Source organism: Cupressus sempervirens, chromosome 9 (assembly GCF_028749045.1).
Source record: "Cupressus sempervirens isolate cs-2001-9-10 chromosome 9, ASM2874904v1, whole genome shotgun sequence".
Classification (NCBI taxonomy): domain Eukaryota; kingdom Viridiplantae; phylum Streptophyta; class Pinopsida; order Cupressales; family Cupressaceae; genus Cupressus; species Cupressus sempervirens.
The window spans coordinates 579269477-579290830 of NC_143126.1; the positions used below are offsets into that span (position 1 = coordinate 579269477).

The 21354-nt window shown below is 34.4% G+C and overlaps 1 non-coding gene across 1 annotated transcript; it reads right to left on the minus strand.

Annotated features, from left to right (window-relative positions):
- Positions 1–20835: 20835 nt before the first annotated feature.
- LOC149539986 (signal recognition particle RNA) lies at positions 20836–21151 on the minus strand. Its single transcript, XR_016356629.1, has one exon.
- Between the last annotated feature and the right edge of the window lie 203 nt (positions 21152–21354).

A 21354-nucleotide genomic window follows, 5' to 3' on the forward strand; every position in this document is an offset into this window, starting at 1 on the left:
GGTTTGTTGAAGTTTGGTTCAAATGGTTTGCACATGTAATTGTCAATAGGAATTGGCTAACCCTTAGGTTGTATGAGAAATATCAATTTGGTATTGAGCATTTTGTTGTCCAGTAGTTTTAAAACACCAACAAAATGGTGACTCTACTGTGGAGTTGTCTAACATATGTGTAGTACATGGTGTGGGTCAGATTTGTAGTATTGATCATGGTTGTAATGTGCCTATTTTAGTGACAAACATTGAGAATTTAAAAGAAACAAAAGATGCATATGCCACTAAGTTGCACTAATGTATTCAACCCTTTCACATGTCTTATCTTTCAAGCAAGAGTTGTAGTCTTATACTCTTAGTGATTGGTCCACCTGTGTGTTAGATATTTTTGTATGATATTATGTTTTTCTTGAAAGTCGAGAGTGATTATAATTGTTGTATTTCCCTAGAATAGGGTGGCGACTTAGTCAAGGTTTTGGAGCTAGTGCTAATTTTATAAATAGCGAGAATGGCTGACAAAAGGAAAAGCACAAGAGCTTACACAAGAACCAATCTTGATGTACCTATGTATACTGACTTACCTTAGGGTGGTAGGAAGAATCCAAATAAGAAGAAGGTAGATTCAAATCCCACTTGGAAACCACAAGGTAGTGTATTAGTTAATTCTCAATACTAGCCAGTGATAGGGAGAGAGTCTTCTTCACTCAGTTTTGAATTAAAAACCAGAAGACTCTTAGGAGGAATTTTTAGTACCCCTTTTTCAGATGAAAGAACATATCAAGATAAGGATATGTCACTGGTAGGGAATAGATCTCCTAGACCAAATTTGATAGCTAAAATGAATCAAAGATTAGGACTTAATAGCTCATTTGGAGATCCTTTCAATTCCAAGGTGGCCTCATACATGGAACCTAACCTAATAGATCTAGATGACCTTGTTGGTTTAGAAGCTACTTCTATAGATCCTAAAGAATTGCAATCAAAGATAGGATTTTTGAAGAAATGGGTTGCTAAGGAAGAAGCTAAGCATATTTGTCTGGAGAAAGAAAAAAATCAAGCTACCTTAGATGCCATTGTTGAAAGGAATAATCTACTTAGAAGGATGGCCATGCTAAAGGAAAATAACAAGAAGCTAATAGAGATAACCTTAGTCCTCCATGCTAATGTGTTTGGATATTTAGACACTCTAAGATCTAAGGTTCTAGAACAAGAAGAACTCCTATGCCAAAAACAAGAACTTGTCATCGCTCAAGTTCAAGCTTATAAGCCTATTCAAGTGGACCCTATAGAACCTACTATGAAAATGACTGATAAGGGTAAGGGCAAATCTATAGGAGTCCAAATAAATGAACCCCAAGTTTTACCAAGCAAGTCCACAAGCCCTTCCATGTCAAGGTTGGATCTAGATTTGGAAAAGGCTAGGAAGGAGAAAGAAGATCTTGCAAAAGAACTTGAAAAGGTTGAGAATGAAGCCCAAGTTGCATAAACTAGGAAGAAAATCTAGTTCATAAAATCTAATTCTATTCTAGCTTCATGGCCAAATTTGTCTCTCCCAGCTGCAACTCCTCTTCCAATTTTTGGTCCATTACTCTCAATTTAGGGAACATCTCAGATGGCTCCAGCCTTATAATCTACTATTAGTACTGAACTCCCTCTAGGTCAACCTCAACAATCTCATAATATTGTTCTTAATCAAGCCAATATAGCGAGCAACTCAAACGTTACTGGTTTTTAGAAGAAACCTATCTACATGAAAAAATATGTCTTTTGACTTGAGAGACAAAGTTGTCAAGTTCTCTGGGAATAATGTGGTTACTGGTGAAGAACATTTAAGAGTCTTTATAGACATGCTAAATGACTTTGAGCTTGAACATGAGGATGTAGTGATGAAGTTATTTATTCATTCTTTAACTGAGGATAAAAGATATTGGTTCAAAAGACTACCTGATTATAGTATTGGTTCATGGAGTGATTTGGAGAGTCTACTCAAGGAACAGTACGGAGATAACACTAGTGCGGGATTTATGTCGAATGAATTTAATAACATTAAGAAAAACCCTAATGAATCCACCTTTGATTTCAATGTAAGATTCCAAAATGGTATGTACAAATTGTTCCAAGTTATGAGGTTGAATGAGGATGTTTGTCTTACAACTTATTTTAATGCTTTTGATAAGAAGATGGCTTACCAATTAAGGGATAAGAGTCCTAAAACTTTGAGGGATGCTTACAACATTGCAGTGAATATTGAGAATAATTGGAAAGCATTTGCCAAGCTTGGTAGGAGAGATGATCCAAAGTTGTTTAATCCTAAGACTAACAACAAAAGGGATGCTGATAAAATTCCTATTGGAAAGAAAACTGAAGAGCCAACAATTGGCTAGGTGTTGGAATTGCTAAAAAAGATGAATCCTACTAGTTTCAATACCCCTAAGCCAATTTTTTTTGAGAAAACCCCTGTGAATAATAGCAATTTCAATAGACAGCCTAGAATAAAGAATTACCGTTATACCACCCAATGGAAGGATCGCAAGCCAATCCCTAACTAGACCCAAAATGTAAAAGATAAGGGTATACCAAACTCTCTGCAAAGAAGTTCAGTAAATATGAATGATAATGTGCCATGGTGTATTATTTGCCAGTCACCTCACTCTACAAAATATTGTGCAATTGTTCATTCATTTGTTTCTGATCATAGTTTACAAACTAAGGAGGACAAAGAAGAAAAGAGCCATGATGATGTAAGTTGTTTTACTAAAAATGAGGAGGTTATTAAAAGGGAGGTTATGGATTTTTTTAGTAACTTTCTTCATGGTGACCCTAATTTGGATTTGGAAAAGTAGAATTTGTTTCTTGATTGCATCGCTTCTTGTGGCTCTAAGGATCAGAATAATTTTCTCACTTCTATCCCTTCCTCGGATGAGATTTCTAAGGTTGTTTTCTCTTTTGAGGGAAATAAAGCCCCTGGTCCTGATGGATTCCCATTTTTTTTCTTTTATTAGTACTAGAACATAATTGGTTCTAATGTTTGTAATGGGGTTAAGGAATTCTTTGGTTCTAGGAATATTCTTAAAGAAGTGAATGGAACTTTCATTGCTTTTATCCTGAAGAAGCTAGGAGCAGATAGCTTGGATCAGTTTAAGCCTATCAGCCAGTGTAATTCTTTTTATAAGATTATATCCAAAGTGTTGACCCTTAGAATTCTACCTCTACTTCTAGTTGTCATTTCAAGATAGCAAAACGAGTTTGTTCTGTGCAGACAGATTTTGGATTCCATTATTACTATTCATGAAACTATTCACTCCCTTTCAATGTCCAAGAAAGAAGGGTTTCTTCTTAAGCTTGACCTTTCTAAAGCTTATAACAGAGTGGACTGGAACTTCCTTCTCCAATGTCTTGAAACATTTGGGTTTAATAAGAGATTTCAGGATTTGATTTTCATGTTGGTTTTGTTGGCTTACTTCTTGATGCTTGTTAAATGATCTCCTACCTACTTCTTTAAGGCTTCTAGGGGTCTTAGAAAAGGAGACCTGATCTCTCCTATTCTTTTCATTATTTTGGCTAAATGTTTGGGGAGATTTGTGGGCAATATGGTGATGAAGGGGGAATTTGTGGGCCTTAATCCTTCCTCTTCTGCTTTGATATTCTCCTGTCAACAATTTTTTGATGACTCTATTGTTATGGGGGAGGCCTCGATTATAATGCTAGGAATATTAAAAAAGCTTTGGTTGACTATGGGAATGCTTTTGGCCAAATTATTAATTGGAGAAAAAGTGTTATGTACTTCTTTAATGTGAGTGAGGCTAGGAAAAATAAAATAAAAAATATTATTGGCTATGAGATTGGTTCTATTCCTAGATCCTATTTGGGGTTACCTCTGGGTTTAAACCCTCCTAATAGCTTTTGGAATTCGTTGATTGATAAAATTCAATAGAAACTTGCTAGTTGGAAAGGTTCCCTCCTTAGCTAGGTTGGAAAGGTAATTGTGTTGAAGTCCATCCTGCAAAGTGTTCTGCTTTATGCTTTGAGTGTTTTTAAAAATTCTAAGAAAGTTTCTTGTTACTATTGAGAAAATTTAGAAGATCTTCTTATGGATTGGAATGAAGATTAAAAGAAGATTACCACTCATTGCTTGGGAAATGTTTGTAAACCCCTTTATAAGGGTGGGCTTGGTTTGAGAAGAATTACTACAATGAATGAACTTTTATTGGTAAAATTATTATGGAAATTCCATAAAGAGGAAGGGGAATGGAAGAACATCTGGGTTGATAAATACAATAGGGATAACTATGATTTTAATCATTTCCTTAATAGTGATTTGGAACAAGGGGGGTCCATGATCTAGAAAAATGCTAAAAAATTTTAAAAAATTATAAGGAAAGGGGTTAGATGGAAGGTGGGTAATGGAAGAACAGTTCTCTTTTGGGAAGATAATTGGATATTGGAGCACCCACTTTGTGATGACCAAAGGTAGAACACTTATATGGAGAAATTGAAGAATCTTATTGGCACTTTGGTGGTGGATTATTGGAAGAATGATATGTGGTTGGACCTTAAAAGGGTGAATGATAACTTGATTGATCTTAATAGGTCTCTGAATGTTGTCTTTTTAAGTAAAAAGGAGGATGATCTAATTTGGAAGTCAAATCCTAGTGGAATGTTTTCTATATCATCAGCCTATGCTAATTCTTTTGAATTATATGAAGAACCTTACTGGGCTAAGGCTTGGGTGAAAGGCTTGACACCTAAAATTAAAATCTTCTTTTGAATTCGTTTGCATAATAAGATATTGAGTCTTGATAATTTAATGAAAAGAGGCTTTGTCATTATCAATAGGTGTGTTCTCTGCAAGAGAAGATTGTGAATTAGTCAACCATGTCACTTTGCATTGCCCCTTTACCAAAAAGCTTTGGTATAAGGTTTGTAACTTATTGAATTTAGATTAGGTTTTCCCTGCTGCTATTCAACTAATCTTTACTAGTTGGAAATCTCCTTCCAAGAATGCTTTGATATTAAAATTGTGGGATTTCATTCTTCCTTATCTTTTTTGGGGTATTCTGAAGGAGTGCAATGATAGGGTCTTTAGAGTAGTGGAATCCAGTTCAGATCAAGTTTTTGGTAAAAATTAAGGCCCTTATAATAGAGAATCTTAAAACTAATGGTTTAGGACAACAACCTCATAATGATTGGGAAAATTGGGTGTTCCATAAATGGAACCTAAGGAGTTTGTGTAAGGATAAACAAGAACCTAATCCAAGGATAGTGCTAGATGGGATAGCCCTCTGGCAAATTAGTTCACGATAAACTTTGAAGGGGCCTCTAAAGGGAATCTGGGCATTGTTGGGTGTGGAGTTGTTACTAGGAATTCTTATGGTGATAAAGTGGGTTGCATGACTATGGGCAGTCAAACTAATCATGTGATTGAAGCATGTGCTAATCTTCATGGTCTTATTTATGGAAAGAGTTTGAATTTGATGAAGGTTTCAATGTAAGGAGACTCTCTCAACATCATAAATTTTCTTAATAAAACTACTTAGCCTTGATGGAATATTAGTAATATTATTTCTCAAGCTATTCATATTATCAATTCTTTTGATATATGTATTACCACCCACAATTTCAAGGAAGCTAACCGTGTTGCTGATTGGGCAACTAACGTGGCTTGCTCAAGTGAGCATAAAGATATTTGGGATAATAATGAGCCTTTACCTATTGATGGTTGCCAATTTATTGATTATGACAAATTGAGGTGTAAGAAAAAATGTTTTAATAATGATGATGTCAAAGATTTGTAATTATGTGTTGATTACTCTTGGGGTGTGTTGGGTTATGATTTTTAGAAAGCTAAGCTTTATTTAACACTAATTCTGGGTTGTTGTTACCATTTTGTCCTTTGAAGTGGCATTGTTTTTTGTAGCAATGTGTATTGGGTGTTTCAGAGAGAGAAATCCAGTGACATTGAATGGGGAACATGGGAGGAAAATGGAGGAGAGTGGAACCTACAGGTTGTAAGGAGTGGATGAAGAAAATAGAAGTCTGGGACATTTTAAGGCATGGGAATTTCACAGGTTATATGGAAAGGTTCAAAGGTAATAATCCTACCATTACTCAAAAATTCATTAAAACTTGGAGGGACAGCTCTATCATGGTTGGAAATTAGCATATGCAAGTGACTGAAGAGGTGATAGCGGAGGCTACGAGGTTGGATATGGGTGGCATCAATTTTTTTAGGGTAGGAAGCTATCGGATAGAGCCATTGAAAAATTTGTGGAGTTATATTATGAGAGAAGCTGACTGGTGAAAATAGGTAATTCTTATTTCAACACGGCCTCTATTTCTCAACCTTGGAGATTTGTGATGTTTGTCATTATGGAGTACCTTACTTTGGATAGTATGTTTACAAAGCTATATGGGTATCATTTTATGTTAGCTAATCACTTTAGGCATGATGTGAAGATCAATTACCCCTTTTATTTGAGGCAATCTCTGAGCCTCTCCATCCAAGAAATTCAAAATGATCTAAATGGAGAACATGTGTGTCATGAGGGCCAAATGGTTCTTGTTATGAATGTGTTAAAATTCAAAAATGCTATGAAAACTAGGGGCAGCTTGAAGGTAGTAGATTATGACATGAAGGGAAATCTCTCAGAGAAATGTTATGACTCAGATACTCAAGATGATATAGAAGGGGGTAACGAGAGTCTGAAAAGAGGTTATGGGTGTAGCTCTTAGAAGAAGAAGAATATTGTTGAAGGGAGTGACTCTAAGTGCAAAAGTGATTTTGTGGAGGAAATGTTGAGAGATTACCAGAAGAAAAGGAGGATTCCAAGGGTCAAAATGATGATAGGGCTTCTACCCCATCTGATTGTTAGGATTAAACCACAAACAGAACTAACAATTATATGCAAATATAACCAATAATAGAAAAATAATAGATCACACAAAAAAGAACACAAGACACCAAGATTTAAAGTGGTTCACCCAATCCCTGGGCTACATTCACCAAATAGCAAGTCTGATATTATTACAATTCAGTGATTATAACGAGATTACAATCTGTAATCCCTTACAACTCAATACCACAACAAGAACCAATTTTGCATCAGAACAATGAAACAATCCCTAACCCTAAGCTCTTTTATACAAGTATTTTTACCGCTTTAGGGTTATAATTAATAATTACATGTTGGCCCAAAATCTCGATAAAATAGGGCCCAAATTTATTTTTTCAGGGCGATAGCCCCATAGAATTTATGATGTATAGTACTTTCCTAATTAGTCACCACAATCTAACAGTCTCCCACTTTGGGACTGATTAGGCTCCACACTAAACAACAATCTCCCACTTGGAGACTAATTTTGTAGCTATGCCACTACTCCATGAGGCTCCCACTAGATCAAACCACCCTGGAGTCTATTGTTCTTTTATTCATGTTTAGTCTAGAAGACTAATTGAAGCTAAAGAGGAGTTTAGCTTCTCCCTTGTTACTACCTTTGTCAATATATCTGGTGGATTGTCATTTATATGTATCTTCTCTAGCTTTAACTATCTATCCTCCAAAATTGACCAAATGAAATGGTACCACAACTGTATGTACTCTACCTTTTTAGCAGATAAAACATTAACCTTTAGTATCCTAGAAACCCAGCTCACAGCTGCCCCACCAATAGTAAAGACATAACCTATAGTACTCTGCCTAGTATCAATATCCCCTACCAAATTTGAGTCAATATAGCCTTGTAAATAAGTAGTAGAGCCCCCAAATTGTAAACACTTATTGGATGTTCCTCTCAAATATCTAAGAATCCATTTGACTGCATTCCAATGCTCAATTCCTGGATGACTCATATACCTGCTAACAATTCCCACTGCATGTGCAATATCTAGCTTAGTACATACCATAGCATACATCAAACTTCCTACAGCTGAAGCACAGGGTACCTTGGACATCTTATCCTCCTCTCCTTATGTCTTGGGACACATCTCCTTAGTTAGCTTCAAATGACCAGGTAACTTGTATAAATCCCATGTCTTATTCTTCAGCAAAGAGTCCATTTCGTCTTTCATTATAGACTCCCACTGAATCTTTGTATCCACCTGTATAGCTTCATCATAACATTCAGGTTCACTAACATCATCAAGTAAAATTGAATACAAAGAGGGAGAGAATTTTTCTGGAGGTCTAATTTTCCTTGTGGACTGTCTAACATTCACCAGTGTGTGTGGTATTTGTTGTTGTGGTTGTTGCACATCATGAGGAATGGATGGAACATCAGCTTTTTGAGTATCATCCAACACTACATAATCATCTTCTTTCTTCTCATGTTGCTACAGTAGATCTTTGTACAACACTTTCTCATTAAATATGACATCCTTGCCTCTTAAAATTTTATGATTTTCAAAATCCTAGAGCCTATAGCCAAATTCATTAATGCCATATCCAAAAAATACACATTTCTTTGACTTAGCTTCCAACTTGGTTCTATTTTTAGAATCTATATGAGCAAAAGCTTCACAACTGAAGGTCTTGAGAAAAGAATAACTCACCTTCTTACCAGTCCATACTTCCTATGGAATACCAAAACCCAAAGGAGTAGAGGGACCTCTATTAATCAAATATACAATATTATTGACAACCTCCACCCACATGTGTAAGGGTAACCCAAAATGCAACCTCATCCTCCTTGTGCACTCCATTATAGTCTTGTTCATGCATTTAGCCACTCCATTTAACTCTGGAGTCCTTGGAACAATTTTTTGTCTACAAATACCATTAGTGGAGCAATAATCTTCAAATTCACAATTGCAATACTCACCACCATTATTAGATCTGAGACATTTTAATTCCTTACCAGTCTCATTTTCAACCAAGCGTTTCCATTTCTTAAAATTTTTAAATACATTAGATTTCTATCTAAGGAAACAAACCCATACTTTTCTAGTTGTGTCATCAATAAATGTAACATAGTAATGAGAGCCACCAAGGGAAGATACTTGAGCTTGTCCCCATTCTTTACAAAACTTACTCTCTTTCATTTTCCATACACACAATTTTCACAGAAATCCATATTAACACATTTTAGACCTGCTAAAAATTTCTTTGAATGAAGTACTTTCATACCTTTCTCACCCATTTACTCAAGTCTATTGTGCCACAATGCTATATCAGAATCTACAGCAACTATTTGTTCTCCCTACTCAACTACAACAATTGTTCCTGAACATTTATTTTTCTCTGAAACAATTAAAGTAGAAGGAACAATATGACCTGTACAAACATATAAGGTGCCTACTTTCAAACCTTTTGCTACTACAAAGGAATCTTTTGAAACCTTCAAATTTTTATCCTTAAAAGTAACTATACAACCCTCATCACCAAGTTGCTCTACTGAATTTAAATTCCTACTCAGCCTTGGAACATGTCTTATCTCATGTTGTAGCCAATGATTCTCATTCTACAACTTAATCTTAACTTTTCCCTTTCCAACAATTTGGCAGGATTCATTATCTCCCAAATAAACAAGTCCAAAATCCCCTTGGACATAATCAATGAAAAAACCTCTATGAGATGTAGCATGAAATGAAACACTAGAATCTAAAACCCATGAATCATCAAAACTTTCTAAATATAGAAGCAAAGCATCCTCTTCAGATTTGTTACTTACCACATTTGCCTCTTTGTCTCCATCTGGTTTATCTCTTTCATTTTTCTTTCAATTCCAACAATCTTTCTTTTTGTGCCCTAGTTTCCCATAGTACATGTAGTCATTCAATCCTCTTGATTTAGACCTCCTCCCCTTTGACTTTCCTCTTGATTTTCCATGATTTTCAAAATTACTTCCTCTCTCACTCGTTTTGCCCCTACTTTATGCATTCAAAGGACTTCCTGATGTAGATCCACTTGAGGATTTCCTACAAGTTTCGTCACTCAAAATAACACCGATCACATCATCGTATTTTAGGGTACTAGATCTAGGAACATAATTACTCACAACCCTTACCAAGCCATTCCAGCTTTCAGGAAAAGAACACAAAATCAAGAGAGCCCTAATTTCCTCCTCAAAATTGATACCCACAGAGGATAACTGACTAGTAATAGTATTAAACTCATTTAAATGATTTACAATAGATCCACCTTCTACCATTTTCATGTTAAATAAATGATTCATGCGAAATAGCTTATTTGAAGCAGAAGACTTTTCATATAGTGTCACTAGGGTTTTCATCAACTCTTCTATTGTCTTCACTTTTGTAATATTAAATGCCACCAATGGTGCAAGGAATAATCAAATGCTTCCAAGTGCCTTTTTGTCTAAAAGATCCCATTCATCATTTGACACAAATCCCTGATTTTTGGCTTTGCCTTCCATAAATCCTTCTGATACAAATAATCTTCCATTTGCATCTTCCATAACTGGAAGTTCTTCCTATTAAACCTGTCAACCCTTAGCTTACCCTTATCTTCCATCACTCCCACTTGACCATGAGACTCCCACTAAACTATGAGACTTCCTATAGAGGATAACTAAAAAGTAGCCTTGCTCTAGTACCACTTGTTAGGATTAAACCACTGACAAAAATAATAATTAAATGCAAATATAACCAATAACAAAAATATAATAGATCACACAAAAAAGAACACAAAACACCAAGATTTAACATGGTTCCCTCAATCCCTAGGCTATGTCCACCAAACAGCAAGTCCAATATTATTATGATCTAGTGATTATAACCTGATTACAATCTGTAATCCCTTACAACTCAATACCGTTGCAAGAACCAATTTTGCATCACAACTATGAAACAATCCCTAACCCTAAGCTCTTTTATACAAGTATTTTTACCACTTTAGGGTTATAATTAATAATTACATGTCAGCCCACAATCTCGATAAAATAGGGCCCAAATTTTTTTTAGGGCCCCAAATAATTTATGAAGTATGTACAATACTTTCTTGATCAGTCAACACAATCTAACACTGATGATGAACCTCTCACTCACAAAATGGAGAGGATGCAAAAATCTTTGAGGCTTCAAGTGGAGAAGAGTCAGAATGCTATGAAGAATGTGGAGCCAGAGAAAGAGGATGAGGGGGATCAGGAGCAAAATCCAAATTTTGATGTTAAACATAGGGTGTGATTGGTTCTTTCAAAGGTTTGTTAGGAAATCCAAGGACCATTCTAAAGGAGATTGGCATCTTGAAACAACAAATGCTATTTATTGGTAAGGAAGTGAAGCAGTTTAGCAAATTGGCCAGAGGAGAGCATACCTTAGGACAACATATTGACTAGCTCTCGAAGGTAATTGGAAATTTTGAAAAGGTTAAAAACCTTATGCACAAGATTCCATAGCTCAAATTTAAAAATAGGGTGCTGGAGAAGGCTAATAGTGATAATCAGAGGAAGGTTATTAGACTGGAAGCCAAATAGAACAATATTGAAAAGATGATCAAGCAAATGGTAGACAATAATAGAAAATCTCTAAAGGCTATGGTTGATAAGGTGGGAAACCTTCTAAAAAAATTTGAGCATGACAAAGAACAAGATTCCCCTTTGGTGGCAAAGAACCAGGGTCCTAGTAAATGCACTCGAGCTCACTCTATGAAGAATGAGCAAGTGAAGAAGATGGAAGAGGTGAAGGCCATTGCAGAGAATATGCACATTTTGGCAGACTAGGCTGTTGACCTAACAAAGACTATTTAGTTGGTCGCGTGCTAGTCTTTTGTTGTCTTTTGGTAGTCCATTATAGCTTGGTTTTTGGTTGGCCTACTATTTGCTCTTCTTGGAGGCTTGTCTTTTGTTGACCTTTTTTTTTTATACTCTATTGTTAGCTTTTTGCTTATCCTTTTAGACTTCTATTTTTTGTATAAGGTTTCGGGTCCTTTAAAACCTATGTTTACTTAATCAAAACAATCTTACCAACATTGATTTATGCATCTTATAGCGAATTAAGAATACAAATAAAAAAAATTGAGAATAATGATAGGAAGTTTAGAATGGATTAATAACACTAACATTCAATTGCCATTGATACCATCTAATAACAATCTTACCAACACTAATTTATGCTTCCTATAGAGAATAAAAAATACAGAGAAATCAAAATAGAAAATAATGATAGGAAGTTTAGAATGGATTAGTAACATGACTAACATTCAATTGCCATTGATACCATCTAATAACAATCTTACCAACACTAATTTATGCATCTTGTAGAGAATTAAGAATATAGAGAAATAAAATGGAGAATAATGATTGAAAGTTAAAATGGATTAATAGTTCACTAACATTCAATTGCCATTGATACCATCTGATAAGAGAAATAAAAATGGAGAATAATGATTAGAAGTTTAGAATGGATTAACATCACTAACATTCAATTGTCATTTATACCATTTGATATCAATCTTAACAACACTAATTTTTATGCATCTCATAGAGAATTAAAAATACAGGAATATAAAAATCGAAAATAATGATAGGAATTTTAGAATAGATTAATAACATGAGTAAAATTCAATTTCCATTGATACCATCTAATGACAATCTTACCAACACTAATTTATGCATCTTATAGAGAATTAAGAATACATAGAAATAATGATTGAAAGTTTAGAATCGACATTGCAATTTTAAATAATATCATAATTATAATTTTATATATATATATATATATATATATATAATGTATTATAATGCAAATTATCAAAATTCAAATGTAATATATCATATAAAAATAAACGATGTATTATGAGACAATACATTTATTTTTTATTAGTAAGAGTTTGAAGCCAAGATTAATTATTATTAGCTTGTCTTAAGTTTGATTAGGACTTGAACCAAAGACTTCCTAGATAAGAGGTTCACAATTTATCATTGTGTTTTAGGTTCTTTCCTATGAGATAATAATTATTAAACCGTATATACTTTGAAAATTTAATGTTCTTGTGATAACCTTATTTCCTTCTTTCATCTATCTCAAATAATGGTCATATAAAGTACCTATATTTCTCCCCTAAGTACTGATCATTGATCTGGCAAAAGTAAATGTATATCCCATAGTGGGTCCTCTATTGTCTAAATCCCTAGCCATTTTCGAATCAATAAAACATTTTAAGCATCCTTCCCATCAAAATGCAACGCAAAATTAGAAGTTCCTTTGAGATACCTCAAAATCCATTTTACCTCACTCAAATGTGATTTACCCAGAGTACTCTTAAATCTACTGACTACTCCCATTAGATGGGCAATGTCCGAAAGTGAACTGAACATAACATACATAAGGCTTCCTAAAAATGAAGAGTATAGAATGCCCTTCATTTTTTCTTGTTCATCTTGTGTCTTGGGTCACATGGTTCAAGTTAAATGAAAATGATTAGCTGATAGAGTATTAAAACTTTGGCATTTTCCATTCCAAAACTCTCCAAAAATTTGAGAATGTAATGTTCTTGTGATGACCTTATTTCTTTTTTTCATCTATCCCCAATAATGGTCATACAAAGTACCTCACTTGATGCCCCTGAGTCCTTCATTGTAAGCCATTTTGTTAACCATTATTTTAATTCACAAATTGACTTCATGTTAGAGCTAGTAACTAGCATACATCATCAACATAAAGTAAGAGAAGGAAAAATGTACCATTTTTTAACCTTTTTTAGTACACACATGGATTAGGTTCACAACAAACAAAATGATTCTCAATAATAAATATTTAAAACTTGAGGTATCATGACCTTGGGGCTTGTTTGAGCACATATAAGAATCTCTTTAATCTACAATAGAAATGCTCTTATCCATGTTTGGAAAAAACCCTTGGGCTATATCATGCAAACCTCAATATCTAAGTCAACATGAATAAATGTAGTTTTAACACCAAGCTAGGTGATCTTTGGGGTGTATATTATTAACTTGAAGATAATTCGATTCCTCAAGAATGCTTTAATTGAAATGGAAAAATACTTCAATATGTTTAGTATGATTATGAAAGGAAGCATTCTTTTTCCAAGTGAATAGTACTATTATTATAACAAAATAAAGTGGAACCATGACAGACATTGAGGAAAATCTAAATCACCAAATCAGAAAGAGAAACATTTTCAGCTTCTATCAAAGAAAGAGACCTTTCCTATTGCAACCTTAAGGCCCAATTAATCATTGCTCTCACAAAAGTAAATGCATAACCAGTAGTATATTCTCTATTGTCTAAGTTTTCATCCATATTAGAATTACTAAAACATTTTATGCATCCTTTCCACCAAAATACTACACAAAATTAGAAGCTCCTTCGAGATACATCAAAATCCATTTAACTGCACTCAAATGCGGTTTACCCATGTTACTTGTAAATCTACTTACTACTCCCACTGTGTGGGAAATGTTTGAAAGAGTATTGACCATAGTATACATAAGGTTGCCAAAAACTAAAGAGTGTATAATTCTCTTTGTTTGTTCTTATTTATCTTGTGTCTTGGGTCACATGGTTCAAGTTAAACAAAAATGATCAGCTAATAAAGTATTTACCACTTTTGCATCTTCCATGCCAAACTCTCCAAAACTTTGAGAATATAATTTTCTTCTGACAACCTTATTTCTTTCTTTCATCTATCCTCAATAATGATCATACCAAGTACCTATATTTTTGGCCCTAAGTCCTTCATTGCAACCATTATTTTAATTCACAAGTTGACTTCAAGTTAGAGCTAGTAACTTATTCTCTAAATCCATGCATCATTTTCATGTGTTTATTATCTGTGAACAATTGCATCTGATCATAATAGGTTATATGAGAATCCTTACTCTCGACTGTGATAAATAGTGGCGCATCTACCTCCTCTTGCTTGTATGGTCTAGCCTAGAGTTCTCTTTTTGTTTCATTTTGGATTCAAGACATAAAATATCTTAACTAGATATCCCCTTTATGAGAAAATGGATTCCATTTTGTGTCATGTGGAACAACAAAATTGTGTGATTAATATATATATATATATATATTGTAGGAGAGTTAATGAAAATGTCATAAAATTATTGATTTGTATCCGTTGAGGGATTCATCATTTCGAGCATCATCATCAAATTTTAATTATAATACCGCTCTTTGAGATAAAAGGTATACACCCTCGTTGGTGATCTTCACTTCATTAACTAAGGGACTAAGGTTGTAATCTAAGTTATTTATCTTTAAGCATATGAATCTCCTCATCCCTTTGTTATATCTCAATTTATTGGTTATCCATAATTCTCTACAATTTTTCTCTCTCTAATTCCTATAGAGATCACTGGATTAACATTCTTTATGCAGGCTTATTCCTACATTAAATATGGTGGATAGGTTAGGTGTGGTGTCTAGTCCCATATCTTCTATAGAGGGATAAATAAATTGTGGGTTATAAAATTATCCCCATGTCCACACTATAATATTTTTTATGTGTTATCTTCTATCAATTATTGTGTAATAGTCACCAACTAATCAAGGCCATCCAAATTCTAAGTCTAATTATGTGTTTCTTCAATAACAAAAAATTCTTCTTGTATAATGTTTTTATGTTCCATGGGAACATTCTCACCTTTTGGAACATCTTGTGAAAACATTCTCTAAAATATCTTGCTCCAAAGGAACATCTTCATCCTTAAGAAGAGTACCCTCTCCTGGGGAACTATATTCCATTAGAATATCTTCCCCCTACTAAACATGCAATTTATCCTCCCTATGTACTTTCAACCCCTCCTCCATGTTAGTGAATTCAGAGCATTGTATCAGAATAGAAGTAGTTTCCTATACAAGATTTGTCTTTGGAGGTTTTATTTTTAATATATGACTTCTTCTAGTAGGAGCCTCCTTTGTGGCCCTATGGGTACTTTTTTTGTTATCTTTATTTGAAGGGGTTTTGGTAGAGGATGTGGTCACATGGAAGTCTTTTGGAACAACCTTCCTCTTCCTAGGAGAAGGAGTAACCTTCATAGCTTGTTGATCTAGCTACATTGCCTTACCCTTACCCTTTTTATTTCTACTACTTGATTGTGTCCTTACAAAAATTTGGGTGTCACTTATTCATGAGGTTTTTGGAGAACACTTTTAATATTCTCATATGATGTTTTGGATGCTTGAAGCTCTAATGTTTATTTGGATGCAATAATATCTTATGAAGGTTCACCTTAGATTAGGCTTGAGGGAGTGAAGTGTCCTCTCTAATTTTGATCATCCCTCCTAGGATACTAACCCTACGATGCAGTCTAGTCACTTTAGGTCGTACATCCTCTAGCTCAAATATTTTTATTGCTACAATCTCAACCCATGTTATTGTGGAAACCTAATGCAAGAGGACCTAGGGGCTCATAAAAAAACTATGGGACAACTATGATTCATAAGGGGATTCATCAAGGGTAATGGTCAAATAGGGCATATAAGTCCATTTCATGTCCAGTCATTTGGGGCTAATTTGGAGTATTTTTAAATTGATGTAATCAAAATTGTTATAAGGGCTACATGTAAGGGTTATTTGATTTTAGTGATGAATTAGGCTTGGAAGGTCTTGGAATGACCATTAAAATGTAAAAGAGAAACATTAGAATAAAGGATGCCTGAGCAACTTGTAAGTTGACATATTTTTTCTATTTCTCTACCAAAATGCAACCTTGTGAAATAGTGATGTAAATAGTGGTTACGTCAGTTCAAGGGAAGTTGCCATTAGTTTAAAGGTTGTTTGTCAATTCATAGGTTTATATAAGTCTATAGATGACGGAGAAACCCATGGATGAGCATTAGAGTTGGTTTAATGTGTTCTAATTGAAATAAAAGTATCAAAGTTTCCTATATATTTTATGCTTCGATAGTTATTTGGTACCATAGGCAACAATTTTTTACAAGGTAGAAGTTACACTTTCAAAGATTCATTTACAAGGCATGTTAGGGAATTGACTTAACAATATGTTGGTTGTTGTGGAATTTTGGGTATTTTTAGACATATTATATTTTAATTGTAACTATCACAAACCTTTAGTTAGGGTAAACAATGATTGTATCATGTTTGATTGTAACTATCACAAACCATTAGTTAGGATAAAGAATGATTGTATAACATGTAGTTTTGTATTGTTTTACATGGAAATAAACCCAAAAATGGGTAGGATGATGGGGGAAAATATGTATTAAAATCTATCACTATTTAAGAGTTTTATATGTGGGTTGGGCCACTGAGTGGTATGTGAGTATGTTTAGGAGTTGACAAAGATAGAGTTTAAGGATTGGAAGGACTTTGTCAATTTAGAGAGGTTAGATAGTGTGTGAGTGTTGAAGATAGAGAGGACTATGTGAGAAAGATCTTGGAATATGCAAACATCCTAAGTTACACTATTTTGCAAGGTACCTTCATATCCTCTTGCAAAATGGGGACAACACAGTCTACAAAGTGTAGTTAAAGCATGGTTAAGATCTAACTAGTTTGTGTTGGAAAATTATAAGAGTAGAATGTTAGGAATGAATGATAATGTTAGAGTTTGTTAAAATCTAGTATATTGAGCATGGTGGTCAGAGGGTATCTTTATATTCTGACCATTAATAGTTCTTGATAGAACCATTGAGTGGGTGTGGGGATTCAATGATTAATTAAACGGATTTAGTGTTGCTCCAAGAAGGTAATGAATAAATTTAGTGGATTAAGGGGATATCTTTGATGTTAGAAGTTGTATCTCATAGTCAAGTTGAAGATCCAGTCCTTAACGCATAAGAAAAATATTTGAATAATTGTGTTCTGCATCAAAACCTCCTTTAATCTCCTCTCTACAATAAGCTTAATTAAAAAGTGGTGTGAAATAGAATTTGGCATATATTTTTGCGCTTTTGTGGAAATGTGGAGGAGAAAGTTGTATAACACATTTGGGACATTTATTGGCATATTATTATGTTGAATGTGGCTCAACATCTTGAAGTGAACAAAGTGTAGATAAGATTGTCGCCTTTTGCATGTGAGATATTTAATCTCAAATATTTTTATCTAAATATAATCCTTCAGCAATGTTATTCTCTTCATACCCTATTTCATGTCTACTACAAAAAGAGGTTCTAGGTGTAGGGTAAACTAAGCTCTATCTAGAATGGCATATATGGTGTCAGGATACATATCTCCTTCTATAGGTAACCTAGTTACCTCTGCCACAATTGTCTCTGAAAGTTCCACTTTCAAATCCTTTACATTTGCAACATCATTTTTAAGAGACCTTAGAAATGTTATGGCAATCTTGTCATCATAGTTACTAAGCTTCAATAAATAATTTACCAACCACAATCCTCAAACATCTACCAATACCTTTGATCTTGTAAGAGTACATTAAGCATAGTCATCTCATGGCAAATGAGAGCTCCATCCATGATGATAAATGGAGAAAATTGCTTGTCAGAATCCAATAGTTATGAAAACCCTTATAAAAAATCATATACCCAGCTACAAGGTTCTAAAGCTTAGCTCTGAATTGATACAATATTGGCTGAAATTTTCACAATCTCTTACTCAATCAATGTATATCTATTAAGCCTTAGTTTCTATTTTTACTCTGCAATTGCCTCTCTTTATAAATTTGGCATAGGAATGATTTATGAGGAGGTGATGAGACATAAGTACTTTGAGAATTTTTTTTGTAATTAAAAATGTCACATAGCCACATACCTTGATAAATAAGAGATGCAACAATTTCAAATAATAATAACCCATTTTAAAAATTGATGTAATGCCCATAAATAACTAGGCATGACTAAGCATAACACATTGACTCCCCCCACCTCCTAACTCAAAGTAGACAATAGTTCCCACTATTTTTAATAATGCAACATAGAATAAGTTTGTGTGGTAATAGAAATAAATTGAACTGAAGTAAAATTAATACATTTTATGTCCTATCCCTAGTATTGAATTAATATACATCCTTATCACCCTCACAATTATGAATTTAACTACCAAACCCTTCATGCAGTAGCTATAAGTGACTTAAAAAGGTGATGTTGATCAGATAACATGAAAGGTTAGGAGTGCTATATTACAAAGAAAAGTATATCTACTAAAGGAAAAAATATCTATTATGAGTAATTGAAGAAGGGTTGATTATGTGGAAGAAGATAACATAGCAGGTTCAATTTCTTCAAGTATAAAAGTCATGACTGACTTGTATTCTCTGAATTGTTGCAAAAACTCCACCTTCATTTTAGGTTTGTGATGCAATGTCAAATGGTGCCCATTAACAAGAAACATGTATCTCGCATGATCAATGGTTGTGAGTTTAAAAAGTCCATTATCATAAACCTTGGTTATTTTATATGAACCTAACTAGCATATTTAGAACTTTCTTAGAGTGTTTTGATAACTAGAGTCAAATCGAAGAGCCCATTTACCCAAAAAGAACTTCTTGTCATTTATATATTTGTTGTGCCATTATTTTCTTTGACTTTGAATTATTTATATTTTGTATAGTGAAAATTTCCTAAATTTATCCAAAGCATTGAGTTATAAGATTATTTCCGTCCATGGTATGGTTAGACATTTATCTTAGATGAGAAATGTTATGAGTTTCTTGAGTTCAAGTTCAATTGGCATAATTGTTTTTTTAGAATACACTAGTTTAGATGATGTAAAACCAATTGTTGTATTTCATGTTGTTTTATATGCCCTAGTGGATTACTAAGACCTGTTAGCCCTATATCATTTTTGGATTGTAATTGCCTTAGTTAGAAGTGATGTAGGAGCATCCAGAGGTATAAGGACAATCCTGTGTCACCCAAAAAAAATGTACTTAGACTTAGTTTTTGTTTCATGTCTTTACATTTTTGGATACCCATTTGGGTCAAATAAAGGTTCCAACTCTCACACTTCCACTATCAGTGTGTTTGAAAATCTCAAAAAAATAGGAGCATGCAATTTGGTCATCATTTTGGTGACCTAGAAGGTGTGAATTGGCCAGATGAATGTAATTGTGATTTAGAGCATTCCAAAAAAGAATCAGGTCAAAAGGCCCCACGGTTTGAAAGTTATTGCAGTTTTTTGAGTTTTGGAGACCTCCTAAGAATGCTTCAAAGTTAGGTTAGGGGCATTAAATGACCTCTAAAAGGGACAAAAAATGGAGGACAAGCAAAGCTGGTCCATAGGGCTATAGAGAACTTTGAGAGCTTTCCGAAAATGTAAACAGTTCATCAATCGAAGCTACAATTCAAAAGTTATGCCTCCCGAAAGTTCGGTTACCGTTTCTGGATTCTTCTAGATTTGCACTGACTTCTAACGCTACTTCTGGAACCTTCTATTTTGTCGGTGGATGCCTACTAGCACTTTCTACAATGTACTCCTAGTCCTTAACCCTCCGAGGTCTATTTAAGGAGATTTTTGGCATTGTAAAAGGCAGTTCAGAGTGGAGTTTGAGAGGAGATCCTAAAAGGAGAAATTATCTCCAGATTTTATGCTACTGTAAGCCCTTAGGGCATGTTTTGAAGTTTATTTTCTCTCTACTATTTGTACTAGCTTATTTTCTCAGTTAATATAATTTTCCTTTTCTATTCATTCCATTCTGTTCTTGGGTTGTGTCCCCATCAAGAAGAGACTATATTTCCCTATGTTTATTCCTTCTTGGTCATTAACATGTAGGTGGTAAGGTGGAGACTTTATACACCTGATATTATACTTGTTGGCCAAATTTTTCATGAGTGTAGAAGTCAAATGTTATCATTGGTAAGTGACTATTTCCTTAGGGAGCCTATATCTTGTAAATATTTCTTCATTGAGGAAATCAAAAAATTTGTGACATTTGTAATTTCTATCTTATAGGGAAAATAGTCCCCACGAAATAGAAAATAGAGATTAGTGGCAAGGAAAAGGTGGAGGTCTGAGGATGCGAAGGCTGGGAGGATCAGTGGTTAGAGGGGCAAGTGGTGCGTAATCCTTCCACTGTAGGGAGCGAGACATGTTCGTTGCTCTATGAAACCAGCCTCACGCGTTCCCCTCCGCCTTACGCTGCAAGATATGGCATCCTTCCTTCGAAGGATGGCCCCACAACAACTCTCAACTTGGATCAAGGTGGGCCACATTATATGCCATGCATTTTCCCTCCTCACCAGCTGTTTAACTCTCCTGTTCCTCCACCTTATGCATCCCTACTCAGGTCACAAGCCCATGTTACCAAGCTCGACAAATCACACCGTCAAACTCTTTGCTTTTAAAAATGTATTTTATTTCTTTCTTCCCGTGTGTGGGATACATGTCTATGCTAAAGGCTTCGCCACCGCTCATTCAAATTAACAATATTGTTTTCATTTCCAATCAACTCCGCTTCTCATTTCAAAATTCACATGAAACGTGTAACACAATCTGGTCTGCTCTTGCGTTATCAGAT